Raw genomic sequence first — 23,890 nt, 5'->3', positions numbered from 1 at the left:
TTTAATTAGTAGCATAGATCAGTACCTGAATTTCGGTAGTCACAAAATAAGGGCGTTATTCACTGCACCACGCTGGCATGGAGTGGATGACTCAGGATAAAGACAGCGCGCAGCAGAGCAGCTCTCAATCGCCGTGGTGCCAAACGAAACTCAGAAAAAGGCTGAACAGAAGAAGCCATAGTGCCGTAACCATGACTAGAGGCAGTCGAAAAAAAATATTTCTTGTACTTATACAAGCTTCTTGTTTTGTTCTTATAACAAAGTAATCAAAAATGAATCGCACACATTAACACGGGGCTAATTCTGTAAATCTCAAGATCACGGTGAATCTTCCACCGTGCTCAAGATGTCATGTCGTCAAGAAAGGAAGAATCCGATGCCATCCAGAGTTTTGTCCAACAGTAGTCTATGCGGCGGTACTGATGGTGTGCCTACTTGTGCCACTTTTTTGCTCATGCGAAACAGCACCCGCGTTTTTAAACAGCGCAACTTAGCACAGCCAACCTGTGCATGTTTCACTGTTTTTTTTTTGCTGTTGTTAATAAAAAATTCCAGTGCCTCCCAAGTTTGCGTATGTTGGCTATTACAACGAAGGCCGCGCAATTGGGGCCGTAGAGTTGATAAAGGGCTGCGCACCAGTAAGTGACAGTGATCTAGCAAAAACAAACAAATATATTGGCGGTCATTGGAACAATGGAAGACGGTGCTGTCGTCGAAGATTATTTCCCCGGTGACGTGGTACTGCTTGTAGGTAAGTCCATTTGTTCTGTTTTGTGCAGTGGCCCTGAACGCCATTGTTCGATGTGTTTGCTTCCGTTCCCCTGCTTATTTTTGTTTCATTGAGTTAGCCAGCATCATTTTTTTTATACTTCTGACTTAAGGCCACGCCAAACAGTTCATTCCCGCTTGAAAGACAATGCGCGGAGCATGTATTGCACTCCACAGGCGTGAGCAAAAGTAGAGAGACCGCGTGAACTGTAGCAGGACGACTTGTCAGCGCTATCTGACGGTGCGTTTGTGTTGTCGAGAGTCGAAATGTGTGCCTTGCGCCTTTTTTAATGTACTGGTCCCTTCGCACACGTGTTTCAATCGGACACAGCGTTTTCAACAGAGAAGCCGCCACAGGCCACTCATCGCTTCGGCGGTAGCTGGCTGTCTGGGAGTGCGAGTTAGCGCGGTCGAGCCGTTCATTCATTCAATCCGATCGCAAGTCGCTGTCCCAGCACATCTTTCAGCGTAAATTCTGCATGCTGTCAAAAAGAGCGCACGGATTTCACTTGACAGTGGCTTTTCCGCACAGTGAATGCTATATAATAAAGACAACGAATGGTTGAGTTGAGCTTCCCAGGTGCAACAAAGCGCAGAATTTTTCGAGGGACTGGCCGTTCACGAATTAGTCATGCAGAAGCACATTTAGCACCTGCGCGAGAGGTTGCGCTAAAATAGAGCATGGTAGTGGTGTTTAACAGTGACAGCTCATGTGTTCCCTCACAAACCTCAAAGCAATGAATGTTTTTTTTTCTAGTTCCAGCCTTACCAGCGGGCAAAGTTAATTCATATTGTTTTTACTTGCAGCTAACCTTGACCGCCGCGGTTTCGCAGTGATTATGGCACTCGGCGGCTCGGCCGAAAGACGTGGGTTCCATCCTGTCTGCGGCGTGTACTGCAAAATGTTAGTGCACGCTAAAGAACCCCAGGTGGATGAAATTTTCCGGAGCCCAACAATACGGCGTCCCTAAGTCGCTTTGGGACGTAAACCCCATAAACCAAACCTAACTACATCGTTTGTGTCTTCAATGAGTTCTGTACTGCAGGCTCTTCCAGTGTCAACTGGTTATGCTTGCTAAGTTCGAATTGCTTGCTCCTGCTTGAGACGTACAACACTCTAGCAATGCAGCAGCCCACAGTGCACCACTCAAGTGGAGCAAACAGCCGTTTTTAGAGGCTGCGCATTGGTAGAAAAGTAAGACTAGCAAATGAAAACAGGAGCACCAGAAGAACTTGACAGGACAATGCTGTCCTGTGTATTACTTCTAGTGTAGCAATTTTTGTTTTTCGGCATTGTTATGCTTGATGCACACCAACTAGAAAGCATTGGTTTCCCAATTTGCTCAGAGACCTGAAATGTGTGAATATATGTAGAATCATTGTGCTAGCGCAAAAAGCTCTTTTCGTGCCTCAAGACAGTAAACCAGGAGGTAAGCTGGTGAGTGTTTAGATGCTGGGAGCGAGTGTTTACCTGTAACAGGTGTTGAATAAGCTCAAGTGTATGTCAATAAAAGATCAGTTGCCAACTGTATGCTATTTCGGCAATTGTATTTGCTGTGACATATATATAGCATTGGAAAAAGAGGCAAGCAAACAATATTTCGTGATCGCTTTGGAGGGAAACTTTCCGTTTTTTTCTCTTCAGAAGTGCTTTCATTTCTTTCAGCGAGCGAAAAGGAGCTCGTCAAGACCATGAAGAAAAATAATATCGCTGTTCTAAACAGCATATTCGTGGATATTCGCAGATCAGCAGAGAAGAATGGACATTCACGCAAGGTAATTAATTTTGCACAGAACATTCATTTCTCGAAGATGGTGTTCCACATAATATATAAGATATCAGGTGTTAAGCTTTCGAAAAAATGGAAAAAGTAGTTTGGTGATATACTTGCAAAATCTACTGAAATTTTGTGTCTCGTGTTTTGGACAGTTGCTTAGTATTTTTTCCTAACTGCTGATGTCTGTGTTTTTTATTTTCTTAGTCTGTCAGCCGCAAACACAAAAAGAAAAAGATGGCCACATCGAGAAAGCGAAAACTCAGTGAGCTTCTCGGCAGTGAACAAGAAAGCTCAGAGGAAGTCTTAGTGAAAAAAAACAGATACACCAAGAGTGAGAGCGCTCGAAATCACTTCGCAAGAAGATCAAACATCTCGAGGATAAGGTCGAAGCCTCACAATACCACCACTACGAGAAGTAACAGCGCTACCTTGACAAGGCACAAGACCGCACTGATAGACTGCAGGACCTCCTTGAAAACAAGCTGGGTAAGCTGGGTATAGAATTCAGTGAAATATTTTTAGTTATGCAAGCAAGTGTGCTTTTCATAGACACAATTGTGGATGTGTTATAGGTGATTTGAATCATATTGTGGATTCCAGTCTTTCTCACATACAAAATGATTAATATTTGCGCATTTAACTTTTGTGTGGAGGATATTTCAACAGCATTAGGAGAAGGAATACATCTGGAGACATTGAGTCCCTAGGATGCGGGAGCACATTCTTCCCACTTAAGGTAATCACTGTTGTTCATTTGTAATGCAGTAATTTTTGTTCACACTTTTCACAGATGCCTCTACCTACTCTTTCAGAACTACTATCATATTTCACAGCTTTAAGCGGCATTAATATTAATAATATTCAAGACTTTTATTATTGCAGGCTTTGTGTGATTGCGTGCACAGTGGAATAGCGGGCCCAGAGTGCGCATGCACAAAACGCTAACAGGAAAATAGCGTTAATGTACGAGCAAGTTTTTCAAAAGTTAGGGTGATAATATGATGGCGTCCTTCCAAGAGAGAGAAATCCGCTTGAGCCAATTCATCACTCCTTTCTATTCCGGCCGGCATTATTACTGGCAACTACTGATGTTGCTATGACTTACCTTGCTTTGACGATACTGTTTAAGGTACAGTTCAGCCCAATTTTTGATATACGCTCTCGATTCGGGCGACCATTTTAGAAGAACCTTTCGCCTCCATGTCAAGCAGACCGCGTTTAACGTTTTCGGAACGCTCTTCTAAAGCTGTCTCTGGGGATAAGTTGCTTGCAGCAAGCTGATGTAATTCCCCTTAGGTCTGCTATCGTGCTAACACTATACTAAAACTCTCTATTCTCGTAAATCTATTAATACAGCTAAATGCAGCTTTTCGTTTTTCATGAATTCTTGGTGCTGTTTGGCAATCTTTTGTCCTGAACATAGCGAAAATTTTCTGCAAGGACTCGTCCACTGCAAATTGAATCATGAATTTCAGTTTGTAATTTTTCTTCTCATCAAAGATTTGTGCAGGCCACAGGTCAAACAGTGCCTTCTGCTCCAGCCGTGCTCCCTGTTTTCAAAGACGTTCCCAGCCAGGTATAGTAAAGAAGGAAGCTATTAAGCATGATGAGTGGGCTGTTGATCATTCTCAGACAGCCTACAATTTTCTCCACACATTGCCAACATTCGCCATCCAAACTGCTCTGGGCTACAAGACAGCAGAAATGATGTCACACTTGCCCTCAGCAATGTCCTAGACAAGCCATTGCTTTAACAATTTGCCTGGCAGTGCGCAGTTGAGAATTCTGTGTACTGCGCAATGCTTTCACGAGACAAGAGTTGTTGAATGCTAACTACAATTGAGAGTGACAGCATGTTTGAAAAAATAAGAGACGCCGACCAGGGAAAAAAGGTTCGTTCTTGACGTTTGGGCTTCCACACGGAAGCCTTGTTCACAATGAATTCATCACCAAACAAGGGTCGTTTAGATATGATTGAACAATCAGCGCAAGAAGCGTGCGTATACCCGGTGTAGATTACCGTCGTTCCGGTTTAACGTGTGTGACGTAGTTTGTATGATTAGGGATTCCAGATGAAGTCGTGATGCTGCTACTTTTTCCGTTGCGATGATCCTTGCCTTGTTACAGTCAATTTTGTGGCCATTCACGACAGCGTGCTCCGCTAATGCGTTGTTGCGAGTGTTTTTATTTTTTATATCCCGAGCGTGCTGTTGTAATCGCTTCCGGTAGTTCCCAGTTTCTCCGATATACACACCGTTGCAGTCTGCGCCGGGGATTTCGTAGACAACTCCGGGGAATCTTTCCTTTGGCAGTGTGTCCTTCACCTTTACAAGCTGATGGCGCATCTTTCTGGGCGGGACATGTGCCACCTGCACGTCATATTCCCGTAGGACACATGCCCGGCATTCACTTGTACCCGGGACATACGGCACAGAAGTTCTTTCTTGAGCGGAGGGCGGGCGTCCGGTTTTCCTCGTTTTGACAACTGACGTTCTACCGCGTCGATGAAGCGCCTAGGGTATCCACAGCTTCTGAGGTCATCCCGTACCTTTTTAGTGTCCAGGGTCGCATCCTCGGATCTTGTGCACAACCTTTTCGCACGCTGCAATAACGTGCTAACAACGGCCTTCTGATGGCTGGCAGGGTGCACTGAGTTGAAATATAGGTAGCGGATAGTGTGCGTCTCCTTTCGGGTATACGCTGAAAGATAGACCCTGGCCTTCCAGTGAAACAAGGACGTCAAGGAATGGCAGTCTGCCGTCCAATTCTTCTTCTATAGTAAACTGAATGGCTCTTTCCAGGCTGTTAAGATGGTCCAGAAACTTGCTCACCACACCTTTTTCGATGATGCCGAAGCAGTCTTCGATGAAGCGGAAAAATACTTTCGGGGAAGGGACAAAGGAGGCCAACGCCCGCAGTTCCAGCTTTTTCATAGCTGGTAGCGCCTGTCCTGTCCACTTCTGTGTCGTCCGTGTCCTTTTTGGGCTATGTTTTCTAAGAACTCATACTGGTTGCTTGGGTTTTTGAAGTAGACTAGCTGTGCAATTATCTTGTGTTTCATGAGATGTTGCGTGCATTTGAGAGCTTCACATTTCTTCTCTCTCATCAGCCCACGGCATGGAGCACAGGCCAATCTCGTTCCTCTTTTGTGGCGACTACTCATGAAGAGCCACCAAGCCAGGTATTGCAAAGAAAATTATGAATCATGGGCCAGTGGCATGTAATTTGCTCATTTGCAAAATTTTCAGTGTCAGTTTGATACAAATTACCTCTAAGCTTCAGAAATTATTTGCACTGAGCAAGCTATCTCGATGTGAAGCACTGCTACTCATACTAGCTGGATTTTTTCGATGGTTAAAAAGTTAACAAGACTGTGCAATTCTGCCCAAAGTATGTGCAAACTCATTTCTTCAGCAGTGCATCGGTTCACCGACCAGCATGGGGCAGTTATATGCATGATCTTGAAAATGGTGTTACTGCTCTAGAAAACATGGACAGCAGATGCAAAAGTGAACAGGATGCACGCAGGTGGATTACATTCAGATGGTTTAGTGTTTTGATGTCATCTGGCAAAGCGTACTAATTTCGCACTTATTACAATGCTCTCTGGAGATTTTTCGCTTCTGTTAGGTGTTTGTGCCCTTTGGCGTGAATTGAGTGCAGTTTTGATGCGATCTTCTGCCCTGTTGCCTTTGCAGCTTGTGGAGCAGGATGCCGACCTGGAAAAAAACTATCTGGGTTCTGCAGGGTCTGCTTAAGAGGAAAGCCAGGTAGGAAAAAAGAAAACAGTGCACTTATTCCTATAGGTACTTGGCATTTTTCAAGTTGTGATTTTTAGGGACGCACGTTACTTCAAAGTTAAAGCATTGAAATTCCTTATAAAGTATACTTTTTATGCCCGTCCTGGACTTCTTTGTTTCTTCTGTGTTCTGTGCAGTTCTTTTACGCTGCCATCTAATGTTTGAAATGAACTTTTGTGTCAGTGGCCTTTTTAATCTCGGACAGTTCACTCACAATTAATAGATCATCATAAAGCATCTAAGTGCACACTAGCTACAACAATCTACTGGTAAAATAGCATAACAAAAACACTCTTTCACTACAGCTCTGAGGTGTTGTGTTTTTATCAGTTGTTTTGTTCAGCCCTTCATTGTTGTTAAATGAATAATATACTGCCGCCAATTGCAAATGGATCGTTAAAAAATTTGGGAGGGTAGTGAACCTATACATTTTTTCTTTGTATTGCCTCACTTTTTCTTTTGTAGCGATAGCTACATTACGGTAGCATTTTGGAGCGTTCAGCTTGCCGGCGCCGCCACCCTGTGGCTGCGCCGCCACGCTGTCACGTGGTGGGCCACTAGGTGCGGTGCAGCTGCCGCCAGCGCGGCGCCGTTGCTGATCACGTGGTTCGCAACGTGGTTGGTCATGTGACCCAGTTCCACTCGACCAGCTGTAGCCATCGCGTCACTCTAGGTTTAACCAAAGCTAAACCACCACCAATTTTTTATAGAGAAAGAGTTGTCTGCATGTCTAGTAACTTTTCATCATTTTGAAAGGTTGTGCAGAACATACGATAAACCAGCTGTTTTCATGCAATTAATTTTCCTTTCTCAACACAGTCATATAAATATTCAACTTAATCTCCCAAATAAAATAAGCGCGGAGTGCTAATTCATAGACCGTGGCCAAAAACCTTTCAACCTATAGTTTATTTCAAGAATATGTTTGCGGTTCTATGGACTTTTTAATTTCCCTGACCTAATTAGGCTATGAGGAAACCCATATAGAGGGGTCCAGATAATTTCGACCACCAGCATCATCATCATCCTCATCACCACCACCACCACCATCAACCTGACTACGCCCACTGCAGGGCAAAGGCCTATCCCATGCCTCTCCAGTTAAACCTGTCCTTAGCCAGCTGTGCCCACAGTATTACCACAAACTTAATCTCATATGCGCGCCTAACTTTCTGCTACAAAGTCAGTGCCTTAATATGCTCTGACTTTGCAGAGTGCCACAGGTCACTGGTGGTGGTGGAAACATTTATTGCGAATATTACAGAGGTTGGGGCGGAGCCCCCCACATGGCACTTGGGAGGCCTCCTCGTGTAGGGAGGGCCAACTTCAAAGCAAAGATTCCCTTAGAGGGCTATCCTAGAGAGAACGCTAGTAATGACCTTGCGCTGTTCCTGATCGGCAGTACTGGTGAGTTGGCGCTCCCAGTAATCTAGGGCCACCTCTGGTGCGGGATGATGTGGGAACGAGGGGCGGGGGAGTAGTATGTGTAGAATGTCTCCAGGTTTGCCACAGAGCTTGCAGGTAGAGGGAAATTGATCAGAAAGCGGTCGTGAATGAGGAAGGCGTATGCGGTTGTGCGCATTCGTAGCCTGCGCCACCAATTGGCAGCATGTGCACATGTTTCGCCTCCACTGAAACGTGGCCGCCGCAGCCAGGAGCATCTCAAAAATAATGTGCCGAACATCCCTTGAAAGAAGCCCTCCAGCCAATAGCGCTAGCTGGTTCTTATGGTGTCACTGTGAATCTCATATTATAGAAGAATTACCACCCACACATTGATCTCATGCTAGTAGATTAACAGTGAAGTCACGAGAACATGTTGATGCTATTGGCTTGAGGGCTTCCTTTGAAGCCCTGGGTTTTCATTTCTGTCTGAGTATAATTTTGTAGTTACTAATAACTGGCTGTTATGAAACTCTCTCCAGTAATCAATTATAGTGTGACTACTCAAAGAGTGAGGTGGCTAAGTGGAAGGTGGAGCTTAAGGAATGCAAGGATTTTGGTTCTCAGAGGAACCTCAAAAAAATCTCCAGGTGCTGTGGGGTTCGGTGCAGCTTATTTTGAGAACACCTGCATTAGTGAGTCTCTGCAGAGTTATAGAAAAAATTGCTGAGTACCGTCGCCACTGCATACACAAACTTATTCCGTGCATATTGAAGTAAACTGCTGTGGGCTAGGCTCCTATGAGCTAACTGCAAGCGTGTTCGAACTTCATTCACTGCACTTTCAACCTGATATTTTTCTTTTGCTGTCATTTCTGTCCATGGTTTCAGGGTGCCAATAAAGGTATGGCTGCCTTATCTGTGGAGACTGCTCAAGGATAATCGAACGAGGTATGGTAATGTGAAATGAAACACATAGTAATGTCCGTTGTAAAAAGTGGAGTAGGCGACTGAGTTCTTGGCAGCACAAAACAAAGTCAACACGGGCTGAGGGAGCCTTGGGTTGCTTAGCCAAAATTTAGAAGAGAGAATGTCTTCATCTGGGCAAAGCGCTCCAGTTTATTAGTTTTCTTTACCTGTTTTATTCTTCAGTCCGGTCTCTCTCATAGCCTTCGGTATTTTTTTCCCTTTTTTGCTGCTTTATTTTTTTGGCTGCCTCCTTAGCCTCGGCAGCCCAATTTACATCCTGGCTGGCACACTGTACTGCTGTCAGACCTCCCATCTGTGACGTTTACAAGCACTACCGAGAAGTTGTCTATCCTGTAAATGAGCCTGACTGGGGTGGCGGCGAGAATCTCGCCAGAGTCCTGCAGACCCTCTGCATGAGTGCTTTGTGCATGGCCTCAGTGCTCGTCTTAGGTGCAACTTGTATAATTCTGAGTCTCTCCTGCCCTCTGGGTCTGCCCTGCTGTGACACTGTGCATATCCGCCCGAGTAGAATCTTGTCAACGCTTCTCTCTGCAGCAGCTTTGCTCACCAAGGCTCGAGCCCGAAAAGCCTGTAATGTGCAACACTTTACCCTCTTTTCATTCCGTATTTTCTCTTTTCATTTTTGCACCTCATGCATTTTTGTTATCAGTTTTTCCTCCTATTTCCGCAATCTCTGCAGCTTTTAAACTACCATGCCTTTCACTTGGCCTGTTTCTCCTCTATAAGAACAGTTTGTCTTTAATCTCTTCTCCCGTTCTTTGATTTGCTTTCGTTTATTTGTATTTTTGCCCTCTCACCAATTTGCCTTGTATTTTTCTCTCTTCCCTCTCACCTAATTGTAGTATCTTCTCGCTTTCCTGTGGCATTTTCATATCATCTGTTTATATTTTGTCGGTCTTATATTTTCTTTCCTGTTTTCACCTCTACGTTTCTCTCTGCCGTTTTCTTAAAGGAACACTGAAGGGGAATACGAAGTGATGCTATACATATAAGGCAGGACCAACTGATACCAAAAATGTCATTTTTACCAAAAACAACGCTGTTGTAAGTGAGAAAATTTTATAAAACTGTGGCACACTTCTTTTGCCGCTGAAAAATTCGTGCAGTGGCAGCGAGTGAGGTATTTATGAACCAATGCTATTTCGCCCTATCAATGGGCAGTTAGTGCTGAAACACAATGCAAACAGTGCGGTGAGCATAGCAAATAGTGCGAAGGGTCTCGTAATTAAAACAGCCCAAAACAGACAACATAAACAAAGGCGAGCCACAAACATGAGCTCTGAAGGTTTTGCCTCGTATTCTGTGCACTCCGGCTCAATGTAGCCATTGTACGCAGCGGGTTCAAAACCACCGAACACTATTTTGCAGTCTGAGTGGGAAATTATAGTCAACATAAGATGACAGTAGCTCGGCTAGCATACCAGAGACAGTGAAGGGTCTCGGAATTAAAAGAGTGAAAAACTGCAAAACATGACGGAAAGAAAGGTTATCTGCGAACATGAGGGCTGAACCTTTTGCCTCATAATCTGTGCATTCAGGCTGCTTGCAGCCGTTGAACACAGCAAGGTCAAAAGTGGACGTCCTGAATGGTGTTCTTGCTCTGTGTGCTTGCTATGCAGCCCGTGGAGCGATTTCATTCTCTCTTCAACTGTCGAATTGGCTACTTTGTGCAAGCTGCGGGTGTTATCGACTTTCAATGTGTTTGTTTTTGCATGCACCTGTACACGTACATAGTACAAAGTACGATGTGAGCGCACAGTCTTCCATTTTTTCTGTGCAGAAAAAAGGTGAATGTGGTTTCAGATGTGCTAAAAACATATGAGAGGTACCACATGCACGCACCGTCACCTCTCATTTGGCTCATTAAAAAGAAAAATTTCCTAATGCAAGCCACCGCGCACAATTAAAAATGGGCTCCATGTGCGCGAATGAGTGAGCAACGCGAAAAGGCGACAAGGCGACGTTCGCAAGCTCCGTCGCTTAGTGGGCAACCTTCATGCAAACGAAGACGGCAGGCGACGCGCACACGCGACGTGCACAGCGGACTCCGTGCTTTGCGCACACCAGCTTAGTAAACAACCTGTTCCCTCTCTTAAAAATTTGCGAGTGTGCTTCATAGTCAGGGCAAAAGAAATATTTGCTCTACGGCAGCAGTGTAGTGGCAGTGTACATAACCAAGCCAGCGTGCTTGCGGAGACAATGTCACATCAAGGATTTACAGGGTAGGTGTGCTATTGTTAGGTGCCTGTGCAATCGGGCTTAGTAAAAGCACTCCCATACACTGTCACCGTAGTCGGCTTGTAAGTGAGCAAACTATAATATACAAGTGACAATGAGCGCCGCGCGTTTCTGAACATATATGCCGTTGGAGCGCAGCAGCACGGTGAATCGAGCGCCGGTACCCGAGGCTCGATACGCATCTCTCCCTGCAGTACAACGCTCGTATAGCCCGCTCCAAATGTTGTTAGCCCTCCGTAACCAATAGGTCGATTTTTTTCATTATTTAAGTGATGCGGGTCTACTTCACAGCTACACCGAAGCAAATATTTTCTCGACGGTTGCGATGACCAAGACGGCGCAGAGGCCACGGTAGTTGAGGCGATCTCGGATCACTGAGGAGAACCTGTGACAAACCATGGACAAACTGGAAACAGCTGTGTGGGTTTATTGCAACCAGGCTGTGAAGCAGTACAGTCGCTGAGTATTTATTAGAACCCCATAGTGACCGAGGGAAAGTTCGAATAAACAGGTGTTTGAAAAAGAGAAGTTCAGAAAAAAAAGATATCCCTTATTTTTACGCGCTTATTCTGACTGCAATAAGCTTGATCGCGAATGTGCTGTTGCACGCTTCTCTGTTTATGGGCAACCAGATCAGTCTGAATCTCAGAGAGGGTTATGCGGTCACTATAGGCGGCTCAGAACAGTCATTGCTTTTAAAAAGTCCATGTAGGAGGCAGCAGCTCACATGCTGCGTCGTTTTCCGACTCCGAGTCATCGTTCCATAGGGCAGCAGAATTTTCAAAAATTGTGGTAGAATGATATTGTAGCTGCATGAAGCAGTGCTGACCTTGGGACACTGGTCATTACAATGGGATATATAAAATGATTAAGGAATGAGGTGATCACCTAGTGCAGAAAGATGGCACAGCATGTGAAATAGTGCTTCATAGACACTGTTAGAGGAGGATAGGATTTGATTTCATAGTAGTTGTGCTTGCTGTGCGTCTGTAATAAGTAAGGATGAAATGCACAAAGGTATTTTCGACCATTTCAATCGAGAGCAGCAATCTCGCTGGCAACAGTAGGGCCTCATGCCGGCGGAGTTCTGTTGTTTGCAAAATCCTTCATGTGGTTACTTGATCCATGCGTCGACGTGATGTGTGCTTCTTTTTAGTTGAATACGTCGGAAACTAGAAATGGAGCTCACATAAATACATGAGTGACGCAACAACCGTGCCTTCTGCATATGATTGGTGGTAGCTTTCGTCATTTGCTGCAAGATTGCGCTGCATACGTTTATTTCCATATTGTGTTCGAACATTCCAAATCAAACAGCATTGACAGTGCATGGTTATAATTGTATAAAAGATCCACAGCAAACATTTTAATCTGAATTGAAGTTTCCTAGTAAGAGAAGCCCCTTTACCCTTGTAATGAATTGCAATAAAGTCATTGAATCTGTTGACCTTTGCTAATGCATCAGATTTTTTGAGATTTTCTGCAGTTAAATGTCAGTGCATCTTGATAAAAGTAAGTTATCTTTTGCTGACCACTGCTCTCTGTTTCCTTCATGCAGATACACCTTGGGAATAGGGTGCTCATCAGTCATCAGTCATCAGAAAACGAGACTCGCTTTTTTTGCAAGGAGGCAGCGAAGGTGTCGTGGGTGTTCCCGCTTTGCACAACAGGAGCATCACGGAGACCCCTGCCACCGCTTCCGTAAAAAAGATGGAGCAAAAGAGCCTCATGAAGGAAGGAAGGCGTTGCCACCTCTGAAGTTGGAGGCTGTTGTAAGTGAGTATCTGGTTACTGTTTCATTCTTTGGTCAACATGTTTCAGACAAACTAGTTAGAGTTTCAGCCATAGTAATACACAGTAATGCCTACACATTCTCGAGGGCTTCTAGTCTGCTCGATCACATGTGGCATAGCTGTCAAAGCCATCATTTAGTGCATTCTTTTCTATAGCCAGTTAAAATAGCACTATTCATGAAGGAAAATGGGTAGCAATTTATCAGGGTTTCTGCGACTTACGTGGATGAGTCGAAAAAAAAAATTGATTGAAATAAAAATTGACAAAAATGGGCAATTTTTCACTTAATCATTTAAGCCTTTAAGTAGCGTTTAGCAGTGGCCCAAGGGAAGAATTCAGGTCTATATTTGTGAAATTCTGGAATCTACTACTTAGTTTTGAAACCATTGTGTGTTTTCATTTTTCAGATGCCTTTGATGTTTATGTGGACAAAACGCCCACAGAAGTGCCGTCCAGCATGCGGCTGTAGAAAATGAACCGATATGTAGCGGAAATGTTAAATGATGTCAATAAATATTTGCAAAGTTAAATTTCATTCAGTCAATCATTTTTTCTGCAGCTTAGCATGTCGTGATCCTAGTATAAAACATGTGGGTCACAGAAAGGTCATGCCTTTTGAGTTTAAATTCAAAATCTCTCTACACAGACATTGCAGGGCGTCCTAGCTGTATTCCATGGTCATGCTCACCTTCATGAAAGGCATGGGTACATTAGCTTTGCCATCTTTCATGCATCATACATAACATAAATCCTAAATAATCTCTATATCCTGTATGGGCAAGTTGTTTTAATGACCTATAAGTTTTACAGATTTATCCCGATTTTCGGTAATTCCCAGGTCCAGTAACTCCCACGGCCCATAACGCCCATGCCCCATAACTCATATGTACAGTAACCGTTTATGTATAGGTCCTATATATGTAGGTTTTTTCAGTAGGGCTATTGCTAGTTTTTACGTTGAGATGGACCGATGGTCACTTGAACGACGACGGAAGTACACAAGTATAACTTACGCTACCAAGGTATTGTCTCATGCTGATCATCCATACAAGGCGCTGTTGCGAACCCCAATTAGTACACTGCTCTTTTCAAACCAACCGTCTGAAATCCCACCTTTACCCATTAGAGCCGCCACACTTGTCCAAGACATGAACATACCAGTATCCAACATTCTGGTAACCTCTTCTAAAGACATAATTGCACCCTGGCAAGTGTATCCAGTTGACTGCGACACATCTTTTCGTGAGGTTGGTAAGAATGGGACACCATTGCATGAAACAGCATTTCCTGTCCCTTCGAGCAAACTATCAGAGCACAGAGTTTCACACTGATGCCTCAAATACATACTCAGTTTCATGTGCAGTTTACAGCTGTCAATTTTGTGAAACAAAAACAATGAATAGACACAGAAGCATATTTACTGCGGAATACCATGTTATTATGTAGGCTCTTAGATTCATCCTAGAAAAGAAAGTCCCAAGCTCTGTTATTTACTCAGATTCACTTAAGTTCGATTATGACTCTGTCTTCTGGGAAACCATGTAAAACCCTGTAATAAATTCTCTCTTGAAATGCCTTAAGTCTGCACGCGCATTTAAGATTATCATTACAGTATCCTGAGTACCATGTCACTGTGGAATAAATGAAAATCAAGAAGCTGATAGGCTTGCATCATCAGGTGCTTAACTGAGTAGGATGGATATAAAACAACATACATACCAGGACCTCTGGCCATATATTGAGACTGCACTACGCCAAGAGTGGCAGCAGGATTGGGATGAACAAACAGACAATAAACTGCACACAATAAAACCATGAATTGGGAGGTATGCCACAGAAAAACAAAAGAGATTCTAAGAAGTTCCTCTCTGCAGCCTGAGGGTAGGACATATATACATCACACACTCACATCTTTTACAGGGTATTACAGGGTACCGCAATGCCCGAGATGTGGAGCCCACATCTCAATTGTCCACACATTTTTCATATGCCTTAGACTGAATACACGACTACAGCACTTCCCTGAACTTTACACATTCAAATTACCAATGCAACCTTCATTATTTTAGGAGATCACCGCATGTTTTCATTGGATATGGTTTTTAAATTTTTAACTATTGTAGGTTTCTTACGAGAGATTTCGTATTGAAAGTAACCTCAGCACCTGCTCATTGCTAGGGAGAGTGCATAGCTTACCCGTAGCTGCGAGACGCCTCGCCTTTCTTGCTCAAGCAAGGACTGTGGCTGAAGCTGCCTGGCTTTGTCTTTAATATGTAACTCCTCTTACAACAAGTTTTATGCGCTATACGCCACTTTAAGGCGTTCCACCAGATATCTAGGCACCGTCTTCACACTCTACGTTCATGCACATATCACTACTCTTAGGCCCGCTACACCTGGTGTTGGTTTTATCATCTGTATATATTTTAGCCTGAGTCAACCAAAAACCTCATGTTGGCGCTCTTTGGCCTTAGGTGCTTGCGCCATATAAGCCTAGAATCATCATCATCATCAACAAGAAGGTCACGTGAACTAGGTGACCCACCTAGGCTCCTTCTCCGGGGATTTTTCACTCACAACGCCGCCACCTGATTTTCTGCAGAATGGGAGCCTTAAAACTCTCGCATTAAAAGGGAAGCCGGCAGGGGATCTACTAGTATTCCGTACATGATGTGTGACTGTGTCTGCTGTCCTGTGGTCAACATTCTCAGCACCTTTTGTCCACTGTATCTGGATGCATTTCTTTGTTTGCTCATTGAGAGCAAGTATCTCGTGAGTTACGCTTAGTGCCCTTGTCACTCTTCAATTGTTTTAAGGCCGCTAAGAAATCTGTGTAGCTGTGGGCTTCTGTTATAGACAGTGTGTTATTCATGACCTCCATAGCATTGCACGCTATGTAGAGCTCCATAACAAGTGGGTCTGGGTTGCCCGATATATATTTGCGATGCATGTTCGCCGCTGTGGGGTTTAGGCTAGTAGCTGCTGTTCTACCTCATTCAGCCGCTGCGGTGGCCCAGTGGTTATGGAGCTCGGCCGCTGACCCTTAAGGCGTGGATTCGATCCTTGTCGCCGCGGTTGAATTTCGATTGAGGTGAAATTCTAGACGTCCGTGTGCTGTGCGACGTCAGTGCACACTAAACAGTCCCAGGTGGTTGGAATTTCTGGAGCCCTTCGCTACGGCGTCCCTCATAGCTAGAGTCGCTTTGGTACGTTAAAGCCATGTAAACAAAATATCCGCTAAAAATCGTCGAATTGGTAGATAACGTCAAGGGTTGGCCAGAACCGGCAGTGGCCATACTCTGACGACATTGCTATTTCAACGAACAAACCGATCTACCTCCTTCTTCTATAACCAGCACGTCGTTATATGCTATGCATCTTCCCAGACATACACCAACCAGAGGTCGAGTTGATGGCTTCGCTTTGTGACAACATTAACGTGTCTTGTTCGTCGTTATGGTCAGTGTTCCAATAGATGGGGTGGTCTGGCGTCATCACTGTTTGAACTGTCACCTCATTGTACGCGAACGCCATCCGTATAACGTCATTTCGCTTTAGATATCTTGCTGCGTCTAGCTGTTAAATTTGTTCAGCCAATGTGTTCAGCTGTTCATATTTCTAGAGAAATGGGATGGGCTAAGTTTTGGCAAAGCCATGACCGCATTTTGATCCAGTTTATTCTTTCCAATAGACAGTTTTAGCAGACCGTATTTGCGTTTCCGCTCCGCTCCGCCAGCAAGCAGGAGCGCTATTGTGCATGCGCCAAGCGCTCACACGGGAGCGCCCGAGCGGACCGGCACTTCCGCTCGGCTCGTACGCAGTGCTAGCGGAGCGCGAAACGGTGCGACGAGCGTCGCTCTCGCAAATCCTTCTGGTCTCGCGCTTGCTATCTAGTTCAACATGACGGCCGGCATAACAAATGTCGCATGTGCCACAACCCCTGCAGAATGCACAGGCGTCTCTAGCCGCAAACCTAGAAGAAAGAGGTTGCGCGCTGATGAAGATTTGTGACTTTTGTGATAGGTAGTTGCGGCAAACTCGTTCAAAAACTTCTCCGTTTGGGAGCAAGTGCGCAGAAATAAGAAAATTAACAAACGTCTGTCCAAAAACAATGCATGTCTTTCACTTCACATGTCAAAAACTGTTCACGAGCAAAAATAATTCTTTGAAGTGCGGTGGAAAAATAAAGCTGTTATTTTATTGTCTGATTTCACTTTTTATAACCAGGGAGCTCCTCGTGCAGTTCGCCTGTCCGACTCCGCTTAGCTAAAAAGCTATTTACTGCCAGCGCTCCGGTAAGGCTGTGCGGGTACCGTGAACGGAGCGGAGACACAAATACGGTCTGCTAAAACTGTCAAACACCACCCACTGTCCCCTTAGTCATTATAACTGAGCCTGATATAGCATCGAGGGTTGAAGCACCGATCGTACAAAACATATGGCCACCTCTGTTCAGGCTCCTGCTCTCCTAGGCAATATGTGTTTGATCAAGTGTACAGAAGTTGCTGTTGCTATTTACATCTTGTGGCGCCATTGTGTTCCTTTGCCATACTTATGTATGTCTAGCCCAAGAACTGTCAGCACGTCTGCCTCTTGTAGCGCTTCATTTCGAAATCAAAAGTTGCCAATTGCCTTCGTTCATTTTTGTTAGCCACATGAATGTAGCTTGACTTTTGTGGTGGCTTCCAGGCCTGCTTAGCGGCCGTACGGTTCCCGTCTTTAAGGCCTCTTGTAGTTGCAGGTATTGTGTCTCAAATGCTTATGGTTAAACTAAACTGTGACATCGTCTACATAAATCATGAGCTTCACCTGTGACATTTCAACGCATTGTCGTGCCAATGATATAAACGTGACATTCAAAAGCAAAATGTTTAAAACTGAACCTCGTGGCACTCCTCTAAATGAGGTATATTACCGATTCCTTGTCCATTTAGCCGGATAATGTCCTGTCCTTAGGCAGGTTATGTACTACCTTCGTGACCTGTAGAGGACACCCACATCTTCCACGGTCTCAAAGATATTAGCATGTGAACCGTTTTCTTATTCCTTCACAACTTTCGTAGCTGCCAGTGTGCACACAAGGTGTCTATAAGACGACGCAAGATGGTTTCTTTAACCATTATGACCAATCAGTTTCCGTTCCTAGGCTTGATAGCAACACAGTTTCTCCTGCATGGTATTTATGGTATTTTTCCTGATTTTCCTACCACCACGACAGGTGCACAGAAATCATCTTCAAATAGTTTTTACATATTGTGTCAGCAAAATAGGCCGTAATTATAATGTGCTTGTTGGATGTTTTGCAGCTTTTGGTATTGGGACTATGACTCGTTGTTTCCGGCCTAGTGAAATTTTCTTTCCTTTCCAAAACTCATTTGTTCCATCCGAAGGCCATCACTTGTGTCTCCTCTAAGTTATTGACTTCCGGAAGAAAATAGCCATGTCCTGCTGCAGTTCTCCCACTTGCTTCTTCTGTTGCAACCAATAACTCAAGCTTCGTAAATGTTGATGCAATCCCCCTCTTGTCAACCATGTCTTTTGTCGGTGGTAGTTCTGGAGACTGTACAAGTTTAAGGAAAAAAGGACTGCTGCATGAGCTGTTAACTCCTCTGACGTGACCGGTAAGGTGACCCAAGTTCTATCAGCATGTTGTATTTAATTTGTTGCCCCTTTTTCATACCTCTGAAAGTCCTCTTGGTCGTTCTTGTTCCCAAGCGATAGAAACCATTGTACCACCTCTTAGAAGCCAATTGCGTTTTGCGACGGCGTTGCCTGATCCGACAGTTTTTTGATGGCTGTCTTTCTTTGCCTGTCGTCAGGATGCCGACGAGCCTGTATCTCCGCCTGTTTTTAGCGTGTCCAAAGTTGTAGACGGTGAATGTCGCGAGGTCTGATCTCCGTCCAATGTCGTTATGATGGTGTGATTCATGAGAGTCGTTTGTAAGGTGTGAGCAAGAGTATGTGGGCTGATGTTGGGGGTTCAAATAGCCTGCCATACGCCATCCTAATGTGTTAAAAACTTCTCTTTGAATAACCCTCATTTGTGCCGAATTAGAACCTAATATAATGTGTTTGGTGTCACTATACCATGCATGTAATAATGCTTTCAGCATCACTGTGCCGTGACCTTTCCACCGCACCAGGTCTGGTGTCTGTGTTTATGTTTGCGAGCAGCCTTGTCACCCTGGGGTGTGAAGACAGTGTAAATTTCATCGCCTCTTTTCGAGTCATAATTACATCGCCAAGCAGTGCACGGAGCGGTAAAATCTCCACCGGCTTGTATTGGTGCTCCTGGTCATGAATGCCCAATGTGTTTACCCATCCAAGACTGGCCACACTGTTTGTGGGTCGAGTATGAGCGTAATATAGTACCAGTGATGATTTGTTTGGGCGCATCAGTACCCCAGATACATCCTCCTGACTGTTACACCACTTCTTTAAACCACGTGGTGTTTGGGAAATGTTGGCCCTAATGTATACAGCAGCTTTTCCTGGCATTTCTGCCTCTGATTTTTCTTGCTTATTAGGGATGGAACGGCACTGGTACGCAATGTATCCCGCGATAGTGTGCAATCGATTATGTTCCTATGTCAGGAATGCCGCTTGCCATAAAATAACCCTGTTTTTCCCCAACTTTATTGGAGAGCCCTCTGCACTTTCATTGTGTAATCTCTTGCTGACTTTTGCGCATATTTCTGGCCCTTTTGAAACAGTCGTGTCAGTTGCGCAAGGGTTTTTTTATGCTACCTTCCATACTGTTGTGCTAGCGATAGTTTTACATTTAGGAACATTCACAGACCTGGCTGCCTTACTGATTGAAGGCACCTCTTCCTGTCGATCTGAACTTTCCATGCGCCATTCTGCTCTACTGTTGTAGTTGTTCTCATGAGTGATAATGCAGCAGTTCGTGTGAAACACATCAAGTATTGGGTGGAGATAAAAATTCTGTAATAAAAGTTTAAATTCGTAGACAGCTTTGTGTGCGCATCGCTGTTGCTGCTGGAGAAGTATCCCAAAAATACCTTATGGGTACTGCGCAGTGGGAGCACCTTCAAACTGCATTTCTGCTAAGGCTAAAAGTAAGTGAAATGCAACAGTGATGAGTATTGCGTAAAGATATGTTCAGTCAGTGTCTTCATCAGCTCGACTATGCCCACTATAGGTCAAGGGCTTTTCCTATACCTCTCCAATTATCCCAGTTTGGGACAGCTGCAGCCATCCTGTCTAGACAAACTTCCCAATCTATCGGCCCACCTGACTTCCTGCCACTCCCTGCTACACTTGCCTTCACTTGAAATCCACTCCATTATCGTTAACGACCATTGGTTATCTTTCCTTCACATCACATGCCGGCCCATACCCATTTCTTCTTGGTTTTGACTAGGATGTCTTTGACTTCCATTGCTCCTCACCTACTCTGCTATTTTTCCTATCTCCTAACCTTGCAACCATTATTTTCTTTTCTATAGCTTCGAGATATTTATAATGTATTTTAAACATATTTTGTATTCATGAATGCACTAAAATAAGCCGGAAATAGGTTCCTGAATTTTTATGCTCTGTATTCGAAATATGTTCTTAAAATTTTCCAAAAATACGTCCATTAAAGCATGTTTCGAGCTTGCCTCAAAACGCGTGAAAAATATGTATGCGGTTTTAGCAGTTTGGAAATATATTAAAAATGTACTGTCGTAGATATAAAATTAGTTCATTCGAAGTATACGTCACTTAAAAACGCGTGAAAAATATGTATGCAGTTTTAGCATTTTGTAAATATTGTAAGGCTAAAGAAGAAGACGCGTCTGATGATTTGAAAAGACGAAGACGAGGTGACAGTGTTCTCGAGAGTTTTTGCCAGCGCTACGCTTGTGTGTCTTTTGCCGATCTGATCCCAGACTGCTGCCGTTGCCGTTCCCGTCGCCCCAGTACCTCGTAACAAACCCCCCCCCCCCCCGTTACATTTGGTGGAGGAGCCGGGTAAAAACATCGGCCCTGGAGCTCCGTAGTCGTGCTCTCCCGGCGCGCACGATGCCTGAGGACGTCCAACACCAGGCCGTACAAGTGGGCCAGGCTGTCATCTGTGCCGGCTCTCTTCGTCAACGGGACCCGACCATTTTCAGCGGGACTGACGAGAACGATGTGGAAGATTGGCTCACATCGTACGAGCGGGTGAGCGTATACAACAAATGGGACGATGTGACGAAGCTAAACAACGTCATCTTTTATCTCGCCGGTGTGGCTAACCTCTGGTATCGCAACCATGAGGCAGATATTCAAACCTGGTCCATTTTTAAGACTAAATTTGCAGACGTATTTGGTCGACCGGCTGTCAGGCAACTCCGAGCCGAACAGCGATTGCGTGAACGATCTCAGCAGGCTAGTGAAAGCTTCACTAGCTACATTGAAGATGTCGTCGACTTGTGCAAGCGGGTCAACGCTCGTATGTCGGAAGCCGACAAGATCCAACACATCTTGAAAGGCATCGATGACGACGCTTTTCAGATGCTTCTAGCGCGACTTGCGTACCGTTGCTGAAGTTGTCACGCTGTGTCAAAGCTTTGAGCAGTTGCGCAAGCAGCGTATTCTGACACGCCAGCGGCCACAGCAGGTTGAGTCGCTCGCTGGGCTCACGCCTGCTCCTGACCCCTCGCTGCTACAGCAGATTAAAGACTTCGTGCGGGAAGAAGTGGCACGTCAACTTTCCTTTCTGCCGAGCGCTCACGACCGACCATCATATCTGACTCCAGCGCTCCGACATACAATTCAAGAGCAAGTTGCTGAGGCTCTTTCACCGGCTCATCTGTCACCACCTGTCACGGTTCCGCTGACATACGCTGACGTTGTCGCCAGACCACAACCTGTGGCGGCTCCGCTCACATATGCCGAAGCCGTCGCGAGACCGCCTCCTGTCGCGGCTCCAGTGACATATGCCGATTTCGTAGCAAGACCGCAGCCGCCAATCTATAGTGCGCCTCCGGCGCATTTGCGAGGGCCAGTGGCTTACCGACGACCTACTCCAAGGGTCAGCGATTCCTGGCGCCCAACGGACAATCGGCCGATTTGCTTCTTTTGTGGTCTCCCAGGTCATGTAGCTCGGCATTGCCGCCGTCGTCTCCCGGACGCGGAAATTCCTCCCCAAGCTCCTGGGTACTGGCCCCCACCGAGTCAGTACTCTGTACCAGCTGCGCCGCCGCAAAGTCGTACTTCCTCGCCGGACCGTTCTACCCTCTCCACCCGCCGGCCCTCTTCTCCACGACGCCGGTCTATTTCGCCTATGCGACGTCGCCCCACCGCTACCCAGGAGGAAAACTAGGCGCCGCAGTTCCTGAGGCGAGAACTGCGTCCACAACGAACTTCGAAAGGCCTCATCCGTCAGCCGCTAACCTCATTGAAATTTCCGTCGACGGCGTTTCTGTCATGGCGCTTGTCGACACTGGTGCTGCCGTTTCCGTCATGGACGCAAAGCTGTGTAGTTCTTTAAGAAAAGTAAGGACGCCAATTGCTGGACTCTCACTGCGCACCGCCAGCGCTCAGAACATCCAGCCGTCAGCAGCGTGTACCGCTCGCGTTGTAATCCAGGGGACCATTTATGCCGTCGAATTCGTCGTACTGCCCTGCTGTTCTCATGCTGTTATCCTGGGCTGGGATTTCCTATCGCGCCATGCTGCTATCATAGATTGTGCTCGAGCTGAAGTCGAGTTCTCTCACCTGCCCGAAGCTGTCTTGGACACTGCCCCTCCTGGTGCCTGTGTTAAGGCCCTAGTTGCCGAAGACATTGACCTGCCTCCCTGCTCTTCAGTCCTCGTACCCCTCTCTTGCGGCCCTCTTCGCGACGACACTGTCCTCTTCACTCCGTCCCCTATCTTTCTGCACCGCAAGTGTCTGCCTCTGCCATACGCTGTACTGACTATATCCGCTGGCCTCTCCGTACTGTTCGTGTCTAACCCATTCTCGTTCCCCAACGCCTTGCGCCTAGGTGAATGTCTCGGCACGGTACAACCATTCGCGTCTCTGCTCATCCGCGAAGAGACGGACGACGCGCCGCACCTCTCCATAGCCGCACTCAGCCCACCTACTGCTGCGCCCGATCCCTCCTCAACCGAAGCATTCCTTCGCTCCATCGACAACAACCTTCCAGCGCCGCAAAGGGCACAGCTTCTCACTTTACTTAATCAGTTTCGCTCATCATTTGACTCACATCAAAGTTCCTTGGGCCAAACTTCCACTGTCACCCATGCCATCGACACAGGTGACCACGCACCGCTGCGACAACGTCCCTATCGTGTGTCTGTCGCCGAGCGCCAAGTTACTGAAGACCAAGTCGACAAGATGCTCCAGAGCGGCGTCATTCAGCCCTCAAGCAGCCCATGGGCGTCGCCTGTGGTGCTCGTCAAAAAGAAGGATGGCTCCATACGCTTCTGTGTAGATTACCGCCGCCTTAATAAGATTACGCGCAAAGATGTCTATCCCCTCCCGCGCATAGACGACGCTCTGGACTCTTTGCAAGGGGCCGAGCTCTTTTCATCTCTTGATTTGCGTTCCGGGTACTGGCAAGTTCCTATGAAAGAAGCCGATCGCCCCAAAACCGCCTTTGTGACACCGGATGGCTTGTATGAATTTACGGTGATGCCCTTCGGGCTTTGTAACGCCCCCGCGACTTTTGAGAGGATGATGGACACCATTTTGCGCGGACTTAAGTGTAAGACATGCCTTTGCTACCTCGACGACATTGTGGTCTTTTCCCCGGACTTTGACACCCACCTCTCCCGTTTGAAGCACGTCTTGACCTGCCTCTCTGACGCCGGCCTGCAGCTGAACTTAAAAAAATGCCGTTTTGCCGCTCGTCAATTAACCATCTTAGGTCATGTTGTCTCTAAGCAGGGCGTCAGTCCCGACCCAGCGAAACTTCGTGCTGTGGTTGACTTTCCCAAAACTACCTCCATCAAAGACCTGCGCAGCTTCCTGGGTTTGTGCTCATATTTCCGCCGGTTTATTCGCAACTTTGCGTCCATTGCGGCGCCTTTGACTCAACTGCTGTCTGGAAGTGCGGATTTATCGCTGTGGTCTCCAGCGTGCGACGACGCATACACCACCTTGCGCCGTCTCCTCACGGCGCCGCCCATTCTGCGCCATTTCGACT

Source organism: Amblyomma americanum, chromosome 1, assembly GCF_052857255.1.
Source record: "Amblyomma americanum isolate KBUSLIRL-KWMA chromosome 1, ASM5285725v1, whole genome shotgun sequence".
Taxonomy (NCBI): Eukaryota; Metazoa; Arthropoda; class Arachnida; order Ixodida; family Ixodidae; genus Amblyomma; species Amblyomma americanum.
This window is presented reverse-complemented; position numbering follows the sequence as displayed.